At 36.7% G+C, this 17,032-nt stretch overlaps 1 pseudogene across 1 annotated transcript; it reads right to left on the reverse strand.

Moving 5' to 3' along the window:
- Nucleotides 1-8,404: 8,404 nt before the first annotated feature.
- LOC311167809 (ubiquitin-conjugating enzyme E2 variant 1-like) lies at nucleotides 8,405-8,752 on the reverse strand (annotated as a pseudogene). The gene has a single exon. The product of its transcript is annotated as a ubiquitin-conjugating enzyme E2 variant 1-like (transcript).
- Nucleotides 8,753-17,032: the final 8,280 nt, after the last annotated feature.

The following is a 17,032-nucleotide window of genomic DNA, read 5'->3' on the forward strand; positions in this document are numbered from 1 at the left end:
AGACAGAAAATAAACATAGGCACAATTGCCCTAAATAAAGATCAAGACCACATGGGCCTAACAGACATTTATAAGGCAGCTAACCCCCTCCTCAAGAGGAGTACACATTCTTCTCAAGTGCATTTGGATCATTCTCCAGGATTGACCAAATAGTAGGTCATAAAACTAATGTTAACAGGTATTAACAAGATTCAAGTCACACCAAGTTATCTTCTCTGGCCATAAGGGTATCAAACTAGAAATTAACTACAAAAAGAAGGCAAGTAAATCCTCCAAAACGTGGAAACTAAAAAATACTGAAGACCACTGGTTTAGTAAGGAAATCCAAGAAAAAATGAAAAAGTACCTTGGAACTAACAATAAGAAGGACATAGCCTACCAGATGTATGGGACACAGCAAAAGCAGTACTAGAAGGGAAATATATAACAATACAGGCCCATATCAACAATAAAGAAAGAATCCAAGGGCCTCCCTGGTGGTGCAGAGGGTTGAGTGCAGTGCACTCCACAGCATCTGCAGCGTGGGTTCGATTCCTGGCTGGCCAGGGAGATACCCACATAGCGTGGCAGGCCTCTCCTGTCTTGCCTGCTGCTCCCCTCAGCAGTGCTTTCAGTCTGTCTGCCTATTCTGTTCCCCACTCTGTCTTTGGTGAATTCTCTCACCCTCCTGTGGCTCTGGCCTGTACCCCAGCTCTTGTATAAATAAATAAATCTTTAAAAAAAAAAAAAAGAAAGAAAGAATCCAAAGAAAACATATAATCTCTCGTTTCATGGACCTAAGAAAAGTAGAAGGAAGTAAATCATTAAAATTAAAGCGGAAACATTTTCTCCCAGTCAGTGGGGTTTCTCTTTGTTTTATTTATTGCCTCTTTTGCTGTGCAGAAGCTCTTTAATTTGATGTAGTCCCAGCTGTTTATCTTTGCCTACACTATCACTGCTTTGGGTGATGTGTCTGTAAAGATGTCTTTGATGTGCATATCACGTAGTGTTTTGCCTATATTTCCTTCTATGTATTTTATGGTTTCAGACCTTATGTCTACTTCTTTAATCCATTTTGAGTTGGTTTTTGTGCATGGTGTGAGGTAGTAGTGAAGCTTCATTCTATTGCATGGGGTGACCCAGTTTCCCCAGAACCATTTAGTGAACAAACTTTCTTTGCTCCAGGGCATATTCTTTGCTCCTTTGTCAAAGATTAGTTGACCATAGATCTGTGGGTTTATTTCTGGATTTTCTATTTTATTCCATTGGTCTGTGTGTCTTTTCTTGTTCCAATTCCATGCAGTTTTGATGATTATGGCTTTGTAGTATAGTTTGAAGCCTGGGAGTGTGATGCCCTCCATTCCCTTCTTTTTTTTTCAGGAGAGCTTTGGCTATTCGGGGTTTTTGGTGATTCCACATGAATTTCATCAATAATTGTTCTATTTCTTTCAAGAATACACTAATGATAAAGGACTGATCACAAAAATCTACAAAGAGCTGATGACACTCAACAAAAACAAAGAAAATAATCCAGTCAAAAATTGGGCAGAAGAGCTAAAAAGAAACTTCTTCAAAGAGGAAATGCAAATGGCCAACAGGCATACGAAAAAATGTTCAACATCACTTGTAATCAGGGAAATGCAAATCAAAACTATCATGAGATACCATCTTACACCAGTGAGAATGGCACATATTAAAAAAACTAGCAACAAAATTGTTGACGAGGTTGTGGAGAAAAAGGAACACTCCTGCACTGCTGGTGGGAGTGCAAACTGGTCCACCCACTATGGAGAGCTATGTGGAGATTCCTCAATCTACTAAAGATAGAGCTTCCATATGATCCAGCAATTCCACTCCTAGGTATGTACCCAAAGGACACAGAAACATTAATTCCAAAGGGCACCTGCACCCCTACATTATAGCAGCACTATTTACAATAGCTAAGCTATGGAAACAACCCAAATGCCCAAAAATAGATGACTGGATCAAGAAGATGTGCTACATATACACAATGGAGTATTACTCAGCAATCAAAAAAGATAAACACATGCAGTTTGCAGCAACATAGATGGAGCTAGAAAGGATCATGCTCAGCGAAATAAGTTAAAAAGAAAGAAAAAAATACCAGATGGTCTCACTTATAGCAGGAATTTAGGAAACCTAAATAAGGGACCAGGAAAAAGACTAATTAACACAAAGTAAAAATCAAAATCAACAAGTAACTATAACCAGAGACACACTATGGGGGTGGAGGGGCAGGGAGAGGAAGGATTAGGGTCAAAATAAGGGGAGGGTGCAAATGTATGAGGAATATAACCAAAATGAAAATGCATACATTGTGCAAAAATGAAAAATGATTTAAGAATTATATAAAATAAAATATTAAAAATTAAAGCAGAAAGAAATATAAATCAAAACAACAGCCTAAAAGGTCAATGAAAAAACTAGTTCATTAACAAAATAAGCAAAATAGATAACCCTCTAGCTAGACTCACAACAAAAAAGGGGGAGAAAACTCAAATAAAGGGGATCATTAATGAAAGAGAAGAAATTACAACAGATACAGCAGAAATCCAGGAGTAATAGAGGTTACTATGAACATTCATGTGCAAACAAGTTCAGCAATCTAGATGAGATGGACAAATTTTTAAAATTATACAATCACCTAAGTCTGAATTACGAAGAAATAGAAAACTTGAACAAACCATTTACAAACAAGGAAATTGAAACAGCAGTCAAAACTCTCCCAAAAAAACAAAAACCCAGGACCAGATAAGGATGTTCTACCAAACTGTAACAAGGTGGTCTCCAGGAAAGGGGGAGGTTCCAGGTTTCCTGCCCCACCCAAAAGTAGGGTGGAGCTGATCAGGGAGAGAAAATGCTGCAGAGGAGACTGAGGAAGGAAGGAAGTAGGATGGAGCCAGAAGGAGACCTGGAGGAGGCACATGGAGCAGAGAGACATGTGAAGAAACTATACTTGCCTTTTGGTCATGGACTGGGTGACACAGATGTGGGTGAGACTCGTGGAGAGGTAACAATAGCAGTTTTTGTCTTGATTTTGATTTTGCTCTTTTCCTCCCAGAGTTGTCTTGTTTCTGATCCTTTTCTGTAGGTCCCCACTGTAAGGTGCTTTAGATTTGTGGCAGGCTTTGGGGCTAATCCTGCTTGGGTGGACTTTTACTCATTAGGGGATGGGTAACTTTGGGTGCTTGATTTGGAAACTATATTCTTTGTCTTTCTTGTATTGTTTACTAATTGTATTAAGTTCCTTTTCATTAAAGTCTCATATGTTTTGTGTTGATGCGGAAGATGGCAGAAACTATTTAGAGCAGGCAGGTTTGCAGGGTCTGGGGTGCCCCTCTCCCTGCCCTGTAACAAAACTTTCAAAGGTGAACTAATACCTATCCTGCTCAAACTCTTCAAAAACATGAGAAAGAATACTTCCAAATACATCTATGAGACCACCTTCACACTAATAGCAAAACCAAACAAAGCCAAATTGAAAAACAAAACAAAACTACAGGCTAAACTTCCTAATGAACACTGATGCTAAAATCCTCAATAAAATCTTCACAAACCTAATCCAACAATGCATCAAAAGGATTATTTAACATGACCAAGTGGGATTTAGTGCAGGGACTCAGGGATGGCTCAGCGCCCATAAGTCAGTCATCAAAATTCACCAAATCAACAAAAAGAGAGAGAAAAAGCCAGCAGGCTTTTCAATCCCAGCCGGCAGGTGAGGGTCCCGCAAGGTGCGGCAGACCTCTCCTGTCTTACCCGCTGCTCCCCTCAGCAGTGTATTTCATCATTGTACCTGTTCTGTGCCCCACTCTGTCTCTGGTGAATCCTCTCACCCTCCCGTGCATCTGGCCTGTACCCCAGTTCTTATATAAATAAATGAATAAATCTTTAAAAAAATAAAATAAAACATTTAAAAAAGGGGGGGAGAAGAATGGGAGTATTATACTTCAGGGCTTCAAACTATACTAGAAAACCATAATAATTTCATTTATGATGAAAGCCCTTGAAAAAGAGGCTAAAGGGAACATATCTCAACATAATAAAAGCCATATATGTCAAATGTACAGCTAGTATCTTTCTCTGTGGGAAAAAAACTAAAAGTCTTTCCATTAAGATCTGCTATAAGACAAGGATGTCCACTTTCACCTCTGCTATTTAACATAGTAATGGAGTCCTAGCTAGAGCAATTAAGCAAGAAGAAGGCATAAAAGCAATCCAAATTGGGAAAGAAGTAAAGCTATTATTATTTGAAGGGGATATATTAATATATATAGAAAACCATAAAAAAATCCATGTAAAAATAATTTTAAAAGTAAACCAGCTCAGTAAAGTAGCAGTGTAACAAAATCAATACACAAAAATCAGTTGCCTTCTATACACAATCAGCCTGAAGATGAATAAATTAAGAACTTTGTCCCATTTACAATTGTATCAAAAATATTAAATACCTAGAAATAAACCAAATAAAGGAGTTGAAGGACATACACAAGGAAAATTATAAAATGTTTAAAGAAACAAGAAATGGGAAGATATTCCATTCTACGGATTGAAAAAAATCAACATTATGTAACTGGTTATCCTACCCAAAGAAATCCACAGATTCAGTGCAGTCACAATAAAAATCTCAATAGCATTCTTCAAAGAAATGGAGAAAATATAGCTGAAATTCATATGGAGCCACAAAAGACTCTGAATAGTTAAAATTCTTTTGACTATACGGGGACAGAATGGGGTTATTATGCTTCCAGGCTTCAAACTGTACTACAAAGCCATAATAATTAGAACACCATGGTCCTGGAACAAAACAGACACAAAGGCCAATGGATTAGAATTGAAAGCCCAGAAATAAAACCGCACATATTTGGTTAACTAATCTATGATGAAGGAGCAAAGAATATTCACTGGAACAAGAGAAGTTTCTTTAAGAAATGGTGCTGGGAAAATTAGACTACCACATGCAAAAGAATGAACTTGACTACTATCTTATACCAGGCACAAGAATCAATTCAAAATGGATAAAAGATCTGAAATGGATAAAGATCCGAAACCATAAAATAAATAGAGGATAACATAGGCAAAACATTCTATGACATAAACTTCAAAAACACCTTTGAGAACTTGTCTCCAGCTGCAGACTTGTCTCTGGACTACAAGCAAATATTTATTTCAAATGCATTTGCAAAACTTAACAATACAGTGGGCCATAAAGTAAGGTTTGAGACATTTGAATAGAAGTCATAGCAGAGACTTTTCTTCTGATGCTACACAGGTAAGTGCTAACACAATTCAAAAGGATAAATAGAAAAAACTCATGTATTTGGACACTAAGTAATTAAGAAATACAAATATAGATAACACATGGAACAAAGAAGACACAATGAAAATTAGAAAATGAGAATAAAATGTTATATATCAAATTTGTAGAACGCATTTAGAAAGAGCTTTCCCCCTCAACAACATCCCTTATGCCCCTTTGACCTTCCCTCCCTCTCCTTCCTTCTTAACTTCAGAAGTTTTATTTTTTTTTCAGTGTCCACTAGTTTTTATATGTACTTTGATTTGTCAAATTGTATGCTATGTACATGTCCAATATTTGTCTTTTTCTTTCTGAGTTGCCTTACTATACATAATTCCCTTGAATTCCTTAATTTTGCTATAAACGAGTACACTTTATCTTTCCTTTTGGTTGATAGAATATACAGTATTCTATACATATTTTATATATAGTCTATATAATCTTTATAAATATTCTATATAGTCTAATCCTCCATTGGGGGGAACTTATGTTGTTTTTATGTCTTAGCCATTGTAAATAGTGCTGCAATAAGAATTGTAGAGCATATAATTTCTTGTTTATGGTTTCATGTTCTTTGGACAGGACTTTGAGACTGGCAGGTCTGAGTAAACTGTCTCAAAATCTGAGCTAAAAAACTCATTAGCTGAGGGTGATAACATAGGGTGGCACGGTTGAAGACCCAAAATACATTTCCCAGGCTGGTGGAGAGTAAATAAACATGGTTTCAAAACAAAAAGCAGGAGGTCAGAGATTCTTTCCAGCCTTACCTGATACTTCTGTCCAAATAAGGAAGTGTCATGGAGGGTGTTAGGTGGTGATGGTGCAGAAAGGGACTTGAAGAGGAGGACAGGAAAAGCAGCACCCTCAATGAAAGGTGGTGAGAGAAAATGGAGTGCTGCTTTAGCAACACTGAAGTGATAAAAGAAATAGGAGTGGTGGAGCAGGCTCTAGGATGCAGGATGCTGCTCAAGAGCAAGATCTCAGCCTTTTTATTGACAGAGAAGGGTGGGTCAAACTGAACAGTGGATTTTGGGCTTTAGGGAGGGTGAGTATACACTCAACTCCCACCCATGGCTCCAATCTTATTCACAAGGCATTCCATGTCCTTGGTACATATACACAATGGAATATTACTCAGCAATCAAAAAAGATAAACTCATGCAATTTGCAGCATCATGGATGGAGCTGGAAGGTATCATGCTCAGTGAAATAAGCCAGAAAGAAAAAGGAAAATACCAGATGGTCTCACTCATAGCCGGAATTTAGAAAACCTAAATAAGGGACCAGGGAAAAGACTAATTATAGTAAAGTAAAAATCAAAATCAAACAAGCAACTATAAATCAACAAGCAACTATAAACTAGAGACAACTATGGGGGTGGAGGGATTAAGGTCAAAATAAGGGAGGGAATTGTATGGGGAATATAACCAAGACAAAAATGCATACATTGTGCAAAAATGAAAAATGATGGGCCTCCCCGATGGCGCAGCTGGTTGAGCACCGTGCTATGAAGCTGTCCGCAGCCTCTGCAGCACAGCTCAGATCCTGGCCTGCCAGTGAGATAACCACATGGGTGGCAGACCTCTCTTGTCTTTCCTGCTGTTCCCCTCAGCAGTCTATTTTGGTCCTCTGCCTGTTCTGCTCCCCGCTGTCTCTGGTGAATCCTCTCACCCTTCAGCGCCTCTGGCCTCTACCCCAGCTCCTGTATAAATAAATAAATCTTTAAAAAAGAAAAATGATGTAAAAAATATATATAAAATAAATAAATAAATAAATAAAAATAAGGCATTCCACTGATCCATTCCTGGGGCACAAAGCACATCAGTAATGCCCCAGGTCAATCAAGCCATACTGCTTTTGTCTAACTTGAAAGGAGCCTTGTATGCTACACCCATAATGGAAATAGTCCTGAATTTCTCAACAAAGGTCAGTTTCAGGGCCTCCCTGGTGGCTCAGCAGGTTGAGCTCAGCAGGTTGAACTCAGCCCTATGAACCTGTCTGCGGCCTCTGCAGCACTGGATAGATTCCTGGCAGGCCAGGGAGAGACCCACATGGTGAGGCAGACCTCTCCTGTCTTACCTGCTGCTCTTCTCAGCAGTGCTTTCGGTCCATCTGCCTGTTCTCTTCTCCACTCTGTCTCTCATGAATCCTCTCACCCTCTCGCGCCTTTGGCCTATACCCCAGCTCTTAAATAAATAAATAAATAAATAAATAAATAAATAAATAAATAAATCTATTTATTTTTAAAGATTTTATTTATTTATGCATACAAGAGCTGGGGTACAGGCCAGATGTGTGGGAGAGTGAGAGGATTCATCAGAGACAGAGTGGGGTGCAGAACAAGCAGACTGACTGAAATACACTGCTGAGGGGGGCAGCGGGAGAGACAAGAGAGGTCTGCTGTGCCATGAGGGTTGCTCTCTGGCTGGTCGGGGATCGAGCTTGTACTGCCGAGGATACGGATTGCTTCATAGTGCGCTGCTTAACCCCTTGCACCACCAGGGAGGCCCCATAAATAAATGAATCTTTTTTTAAAAAAAAAAGGTCAGTTAAAGAGGGCAGCAGGGTTGGTTCCAATCTATGTTTTGGCCAAGGGCACTAGTGCAGAATGGGGAAAGGATGATGTCTTAGAAGGGGTGCTTCACTTAAGAGTTTAAAAAGGAATGCAGAGGTACAAATCACCCAGCACTAGTCCTACAGGCTGTCACCTGGGGCTGGAGGATTGTTGCAAGGAAAGAGGGAGACAAGGAGAGGAGGAGGGAAAGGGCTGAGATCCAGGACACATAATCAGCAGCAAAAGTTGATTGTGTAGTGTTTTCATACTTGAATCAGATGTGCCCCACCAGTTATAAAGGAAATCAATTTAAATATATTTTCTTGAGCCCAGAAGTTCAATTATGTGGACAGTGGTTACACTTGACAGGGCGATGGTTTGTTATAGCCCAATGAACATATTTTAAATGGACAAAAAATTAGTATCTAAAGATAAATTGCCTTTGAATGGGATCTTCCTTTCCAGTACTTTGAGATTTAACAAGACATATCTAGAAAACTTATTACTCTGGAAAATGAAGGCTGCTTAAATTGAATGGGGTGGAGGGAGGACCTGTGGTTTTTCATTTTGATTAATTGCTGTAACAACGCCCTTCTGCTGGTTGAGGGAGTTTCATGTTTTTCTTAGACATCATTAAATGCCGAAGCTCTTGCAGGACAACTCTGAGGCCATATGAATTCTGCCATTCTGCTAGCATGGTATGACTCTTAGACCAACCACTCCATTAGAACAATTAACTCTATTCCTATTCTTTTTTTTTTTTTTTTTTGCAACCCTTACAAAGAAGGATGCTTCTCTGTGTAGTGGTCCACATTCAATTTTAAGGCTGTGTGTATTCCATTTTCATAAATTGTTTTTGGAGGCCCATTTATCATTCCTGCCCATTGTGTAAGTGTCATGACTTGGTCATTGTAGACTCCACTAACTGTGCCTTCTCCTACCCCTTTCTAGCCTTCTTCCAGTTTTTCCAACAGTTGGAAGTTGTGAAGGTGTTTTACTCCTGAGCCCATGATGGCTGCTATCTTGCATCAGTTTTATTTGCGATGCTTGTATTTCCCTTGTTGTAGGTGTTGAGTCTCCAAAAACATTTTTATCATTGATGTTGTGAGGTGTCCTGTCAATGTTTATTGTTGTAGGTCTTATATCTAAGTCTTTACTCCATTAAGAATTTATTTTTGCGCATACTGCATTCTTTCAATGTATCTGTTCAGGTTTCCCAGCACCGTTTGTTGGAGGCTCTTTCTATCTCCTTTGTATGGTTATGTGACCTTTACCATAAATTAAATATTGATATGTATGTGGATCTGTTGATGACTTTTTGATTCCTTTTCATTGATCCATATGTCTTTTCATGTTAACACTGTAGTTTTTCAATTACTGTTCCTTTATAGCATTATTTAAAGTCAGGCAAAGTGATATTTCCATTTCTTTCCTTTTATCACAGGATTGTTTTACCTATAGGAAGCCTTTAATGTTTCTACATAAATTTTAATATTTTTTGGGCAATATCTTTGACAAACAAAATCTTTTAAAAATTAATTATTTAACTTGAGAAGCTAATATCACATAAAATAAACTTAAAAAATAAGAACTAATTGGCAATTATTAATATTATTCACAATGATTTATTGATTATGTAATAAATATGATATACTGATATTTATAATTAATATAAATATCATAATGAATCAGAAGAATGACAAATTGATCAAGATATTGTTTCTTATATAGTCCAATAAAATGGATAAATATCTGGCAAGGCCAATTAAGAAAAAATAAGAATGAAACTATAAATACCTAAAATTAATAATTATGAAGAATGTTTAGCCACAAATTCAATTTGAATTTAGAAGAGAATATTCTCTTAGTTTTCTCTAATGTAATGTGGATGCATTCTTCTAAGGAATAAGTTATAGTGGTCTGAAAATAAAATATGAGAAAAATCTACTTTTTATTTAAAAAATTAAAAATAAACTTTCTTAATATTGAAACTAATCTTTATAGTGGACTTTCACACAATCTGTACGTCATCTTTGTCTCTTTGGCAGGTGAGATGTGGGTAGCTGTGGGCAGGAGTTAAGGGTTTTACCATGTTGTGGTTTGATATTTTGCCCTTTGATTTTTCTTTACCTTCAGTTGCATTGGTATATATTTTCTTGATAAACACTTAAATCTACTACATAAATAAGTGTAGTCTGACTACATTCTTTGAAATAATAGAATGTTTACAATTCTCTGAAATGAGATGAGGACTTATAAATAAATACCTCTTGCTTTCCGTAGCTATTCTCCTGTTAACTTTTGACAAAGTATTTGCAATATATTTTTTAAAACGTGGTTTAAAGAGGTTTAAACCTTTTTTAAATCTAGTCTTCACTCTGGACTAAGAAGAGACTTTTATTATCTTTTAAAATTGTACTATTTATTTATTATTGTGGTAACATTGGTTTACAACATTGTATTTGCTTCAGGGATATAAGTACATGCTTTTTCAAATGCATACTACCAATAAAAACAGGTACACAGATCAATGAAATACTTATAAGCCTGGATAGATAAAAAAATTTATGGACAACTAATTTACAACAAATGAGGTAAATACATACAATGGAAAGAGTAAAATCTCTTCAACCAATGGTGCTTGGAAAATGGAGCCACATGCAAAAGAATGAATCCAAACCACTATCTTACACCATGCATAAAAATTAATTCAAAACCAATTAAAAATCTTGACTGTAAGAAAGACCTGAAATACTTAAACATGTAAATACTAACCAGCTTCTGTAAGGTGAAGGAAACCGCTATAAAAATGAAAAGGCATCCCACTGAGTGGGAGAAGATATTTGCAATGCACTTCTTACAAGGTATTAATGCCCCAAATAGACAAAGAACTCTTAAAAATTAACCACAAAAAAAATCCGAAACAACCCAATTAATGAACGGACAGAGGATCTAAACAGACATTGCTACAAAGAAAACATAATGATGTCAAATAGGCACATGAAAAATTAGGTAAAGACTTGAAAAGGGTACATTCAATGTGGATAGTTTCAAGTACACAACATACAGACCACAGAATTGATATACATGATTTACTATTGTAATGTTACTTCTCTTCTCTCTGCTTTGAAGTATATTTGTCCTATTTTATTTACAAAAAGTTGAGTTGGTCAGGATGCTCTAGAAAATAATTCACCCCAGAATCTTAGTGATTTAAAACACATTTTTTTTCTCATTTATTTATTCCTCATTTATGCTGCACATTCAAAGAGGAAAAGTATGGTTCTTTGTATCATGCTATCTTTACTCTGTGACCCAGGTGCTCACTGGATGGAAGTTTGCCAATCAGGCAGAAGGAAAGGAGAATTCTGGAGGGTCTGTAATGGCATTTAATGTTCCAGGCTGCAGGGGACAGTTGTCATTTTCCTTTACCATGTCCTGGGTGGGACTAGTCCATGGGTCTCATTGAGTCTATTGGTAGTAGAGCTGGACAGGTCAGTGAGGGGCATTAAGCCTATCATGAAGAATGTATCCTTCAGCCTCCCAAATTTTACCATGGTGGCATATGGCCTCATAACCAAAGAAACCTCCAGAGCTTCAACAAAGGGACTTCTGGAAATATTACTTTCTGTGACGCCTCCTTTTATGATTAGTCCATGGACTGCCTTCCTCCCAAATGCCCAAATAAAAACAAATATAAAAGTCTTTAGATCTTCTAGTTTTCCCCTCGCTTGTACATAATTCTTTTAAAAGGTACAGCCAGTATATGAGAAATAAGAGTCTTTCTTTGCCCTTGGTAGACTTTCCTGAAGCCTGATTATTCAGGGAAAGTATTATGAGAGCAATTATCTGTTATAACCTCCCCTCTTCTTACAAGGATTGTCAACAAGTGCATTGCTTTCTGAAGGAGAGTTTAGTGTGGACAAATCAAAAGGGACATTGGTAAGACATATTGATGCTAGCATAACTTTTGCTTTTTTCTTTTACTTAAACATAACCAATTTTCTTCAGCTACTCTCAACATTCATTTATCAACCAATCAAAGAGCTAGTACCACTTGGCAGTACTATTTGCTTTGAAAGTAACTGGGGTCCAGACTTTCCAAGTTATACTAAATTTTTTTCCTTTCAGATTTGGTATTCATTAAAACCCATTTTATCAAGTTATATCTTAAAAATATTTCATATTCTAAATTTGTTTCTACCTTTTAAAAGTTTATTTTTTTAAGGATTTATTTATTTATGCATACAAGAGCTGGAGTACAGGTCAGAGGTGTGTGTGTTGGGGGGGGCGGCCAGAGGATTCACCAGGGACAGAGTGGGGAACAGAATAAGCAGACTGACTGAAATACACTGCTGAGGGGAGCAGTGCGCGAGACAGGAGAGGTCTGCTGTTCCATGTGGTTAGCTCCCTAGCTGGCTAGGATTGAAGTAATGCTGCAGAGGCTGTGGATAGCTTCATAGTGCAGTGCTTAACTCCTTGTGCCACCAGGGAGGTCCCAACCTTTTAAGTTTAAATTAATAGGATAGCTACTGAAAATTAATTTTTAAGAAGCATATAAAAGTTTCTTTTGTTAAACAATGTTTGTTCATGATGTGAACAAAATTAATAAAGTTATTATTAGATTTTACATATGATTTTTAGCTAATTATTCTTTTTTTAATGTCTTATTTTATATAATTCTTACATCATTTTTCATTTTTGCACAATGTATGCATTTTCAATTTGGTTATATTTCCCATACAATTACACCCCCCCCTTATTTTGACCCTAATCCTTCCTCTCCCTTACCCCCCCAGTGTATCTCCAATAGAAAACCTAAATAAGGGACCAGGAAAAAGACTAATTAATACAAAGTAAAGATTTTTAGTTAATTATTCTAAAGAGATAAATGCCAACGTTCAATACATACATATACAAGCATTTAAAATATACCATGTTTTTATTCTATTTCTCCCTTTATAATAGTATCATCTTAACTACACATTATACTACGTTGTTAGAATTGTAGAATTGGTGTGCAGATATATTCTTGCTTTTTATCTTATAAAGTGGATTAATTATACTGGATATGCCCATTTTTAACCTCTATCACTTCCAGTAAGCTGTTTTACAATATTCATTCCAAAATTTATTTTGACATGGCTTTTTAAATAATGTTCCTTGAAATAAATATTAATGGTATTTGAATTGAAAAATGCAGTGTTTTTCTGATTTAGTTAATAGATGAAAAAGGAAAATGGCTTTACTAATTAGGTTTTATAGCCGACACCTCCTGAAGTTAAATGCTCTAAATCTATAGCTCTAAAAATTTTAATAAAATAATATGTAAAGCTTGTGATAATTTAAAATGTAGCTCTATATAAACAATGCACTGAAAAAAATTTCAAATGAAAAAGAATTTTATTTTCTCACTCCTTATTTAAAAATAAATCCTGGAAAAAACTCAAATGTCCAAACATAGATGACTGGATCAAGAAGATGTTGTATACATACACAATGGAATATTATTCAGCAATTGAGAAAGATAAACTCATGCCATTCACAGCAACATGGATGGAGCTAGAAGGAATTATGCTCAGTGAAATAAGTCAGAAGGAAAAAGAAAATTATCGGATGGCTTCACTTATAGCAGGAATATAGGGGAACTAAATAGGACATCAACAATAACAATTCAAAACACAACAAAAAACAATAACAGTACAAAACACAACAAAGCAACAACAGACAATTATAAACCAGAGACATCCTCCAGGGGAGGAGGCGGGAGAGGGGCTAGAAGGAGGGATGGAGGAGCACAGGGAACTGAGGTGATGGAGCACAGGTACATTGAGGAAGCAAATATTGTTAAAAAATGAACAATGGTGTAAAAAATAAATAATTTTTAAAAATTAAAAAAATAAAAATAAATCTTTACAAATGAACAGACATAACAAAGTTACAATAAACCCTTGGAATCTGATAGCAGAACTAAGGTTACCAGAGGGGGAAGATGGAGGGAGCAGAGGGTGGCAGAGACCCAGTGGATTCTGGCTGTTAGTAATTCAGTGGTGGGTGTGGTGTGATAACAAACATTTGAACAGATGCGAGTCTGTCCCACTAAAACATACAGTGTTATAAAGCAATGTTACCTTGAAAAAATTTTATATAGTTAAAAAAATAAAATTGAAATAAGCTTATAATTGAATTATAATTATTGAAAAAGCATTCAGGTTATACATGCACAATTCAATGAATTAGCACCAAACAAACCTACCTGTGTAGCCATCTCCTGGGGGAGAAATAGAACATGACCAGCATCTTAGAAGTCTCCCTCATGCTTTATCTACCAATACTTTTGAAGACATTGTTTTGAATAAATTTCTGCTAACCCAAATAAAAACAAATATCAAGAAAAACAGTAGTGAATAGGTGTAGTGGTTTAGATTCCTGATTAGTGAACATTGCTCCCCCACTCACACATCCCTGAAAAGACCATTCATCCCACCCCTAGAATCTGGACTTGGTCATCTGAATTTCTTTGCCCAAAGGCGTTTGGGAAGAAGGGGCCATGTGCCAATTCTGAGTCTAATATTTCAGATTCACCACATATTTCTCTGACTGGGGACATGAAGAGAACATACCTGCTGTGCCTTCGTTCTGGACCCCAGAAGGAGACACATGGAATTGACCGAAAGTGCCTCTCAGTCTGAACCAGAATTGTTCCAGTTGACCCACAAACTTGCCAGGGAGAGAGATAACTGTTCTGCTGTTATATGCCACTGGATTTTGTTGGTTATGCAGGAAAACCGGACTAATACAAAAATATTTAGAAGATCTTACTAGAGCTAAAGTGAATGAATAGTATGACTGGGTAACATATCCATTCTTGATTTCAACAAAATTGAAGAATGAATTAGAATTGTCAAAAGATAAATTATTGAAAGTAATTTCATCAGTGGGTGACTTTTTGGCATATGATACAGACATGGTTAAACATATTGAGCAGTGTTGCTATGACAAAGCCTCTATTCCAATCTGTTTATATGAGTATGGTTTCTCAGCATTTACATTTGAAACAAAAATTGCATGATCAGAAGTGAGATAACCCCTGTCTCATTCAAAACACAAGCAGCACTTACACACAGTTATATAAAAATAATCCAACCTTATTCATGTCATTAGGTGATTTTTTTCCCAATAATTAAAAAAATTGTATACTGATTATTTATGGAAATGTGTAATATGCTTAAGTTGTTTTGCAATGATAGCTTTATCTAAGAGGCAATTAACACTTACAGCCTTATGCTCACAGGTAATTATAAAATTAAACTTTCAACTTATATTCATATTTCATTGTAGAAAATAATGATGATTAACACACAGTATCAAAATGAACTATATTAAAAATATGTTCTCTGAGGAAGGGGGTTGTTGAAGCAGAATAGATATATAAGTCTGAGGAGAAAAAGTGATGATGTACAATTATCCATTGTTCAGTAAGAACTCATTCATATATTTAAAAATAATGGGTAGTGGTAGATATTAGATTGTTAAGGTGTTGGGACGCCATTTGACATGGTATGATTTAAATTTCAATTTTTCTTTAAAGATTTATTCACTTCATGCATACAAAAACTGGGGTACAGGCCAGAGCTGCAGAGGGTGAGAGGATTCACCAGAGACAGAGTGGGGAGCAGACCAGGCAGACTGACTGAAATACACTGTTGAGGAGAGCAGCCAGAGAGACAGGAGGGGTCTGCTGCGTCGTCATGTGAGTATCTTCCTGGCAGGCCAGCCGGGAACTAACCCCTGGGCCCAGTGCTGCGCTCAGCCTGCTGCGCCACGAGGGAGGCCTGACTTTCAATTTTTTAATGTCAATAGTTACCGAGGTTCACAAATCATATGTTTGTAAATTTATTTACACTTTTGATGAAACTATGATGTGTTATGTGAAGAAGGTCATAAGATTTCGTTTTCTCTTACATTATCTTTGAGATTTATATTTGGGAGCTGGGCCTCCCTGGTGGCTCAGACAGTTGAGCGCCGCGCTGTGAAGCTGTCCGCAGCCTCTGTAGTGCCAGTTCGATCCCCACGGCAGCGGAGTTACCCACATGGGGAGGCAGACTTCCCCTGTCATGCCTGCTGCTTCCCACAGCAGTGTATTTCATCAGTCTACATATTCTGTTCCCTGCTCTGTCTCTGGTGGATCCTCTCACCCTCCTGCACATCTGGCCTATACCCCGGTTCTTGTATAAATAAATAAATCTTTGAAAAAAAAATTTGGGAGCTAATGATTTAAGTTATTGGTGAGTTATGCATATTTCTTTTCCAAAGGTAAGTATTTCTAATTTGTTAATCATTTCTATGAAGGGTAATGACTCATTTGTATCAACTCAGAAAACCCTAAAGAAAATTAACACAATTTATCACTCAAAAGCAAAGATGAATTTTACAAGGAAATAGAAAATGACTGTTTTTGAAAAGAAGCTTCTGTATTGGAGACATTTTGAGAATCAATATTTATAAGTATTTATATCATGATATGATTTTGTTTCTGAAAAAGCTATTCATGACTTACCAAACTTCTTGTATCTGCAGAGTCCATAAACCTGGGCACAAAATAACCTAACTTGCTTTTAAAATATTCAAAATATACACTTCCAGTGATTCTTTAATTTATTTGTTAAAGCTACAAAAATTCAACAACTTGTGATTATTTTAAAAGACCAACTGTTTTGTATCAAAGAAAATGAATACTTCAACAAATGTCAATGTAATCAAAACTGCAAAAATGAATATAATGATTTACTAACCATGCCAATGATGCATTTTATTTTTCCAATTTGAACCTATGTGTACTTGTGAGTTATCTGCATGACTAAGACAGATTTTTAAAACAATTATCAGGGCCTCCCCAGTGGCACAGTGGGTTTAGTGCAGCACTGTGAAGGCTGTCAGCAGCCTCTGCAGCATGCGTTGGATCCTGGCCTGCCAGGGAGATGCCCACATGGTGTGGCAGACCTCTCATGTCTCACTCGCTGCTCCCCTCAGCAGTGTATTTCATAATCTTCCTGCTCTGTTCCTTGCTCTGTCTCTGGTGAATCCTCTCACACACACACACACCCCCGACCTTTGGCCTGTACCCCAGCTCTTGTACAAAAAAAAAAAAAAAATCTAAAAAAAATTATCAAATTAAA

This window comes from Talpa europaea, assembly GCF_964194135.1.
Source record: "Talpa europaea genome assembly, chromosome: 2".
Lineage (NCBI taxonomy): Eukaryota > Metazoa > Chordata > Mammalia > Eulipotyphla > Talpidae > Talpa > Talpa europaea.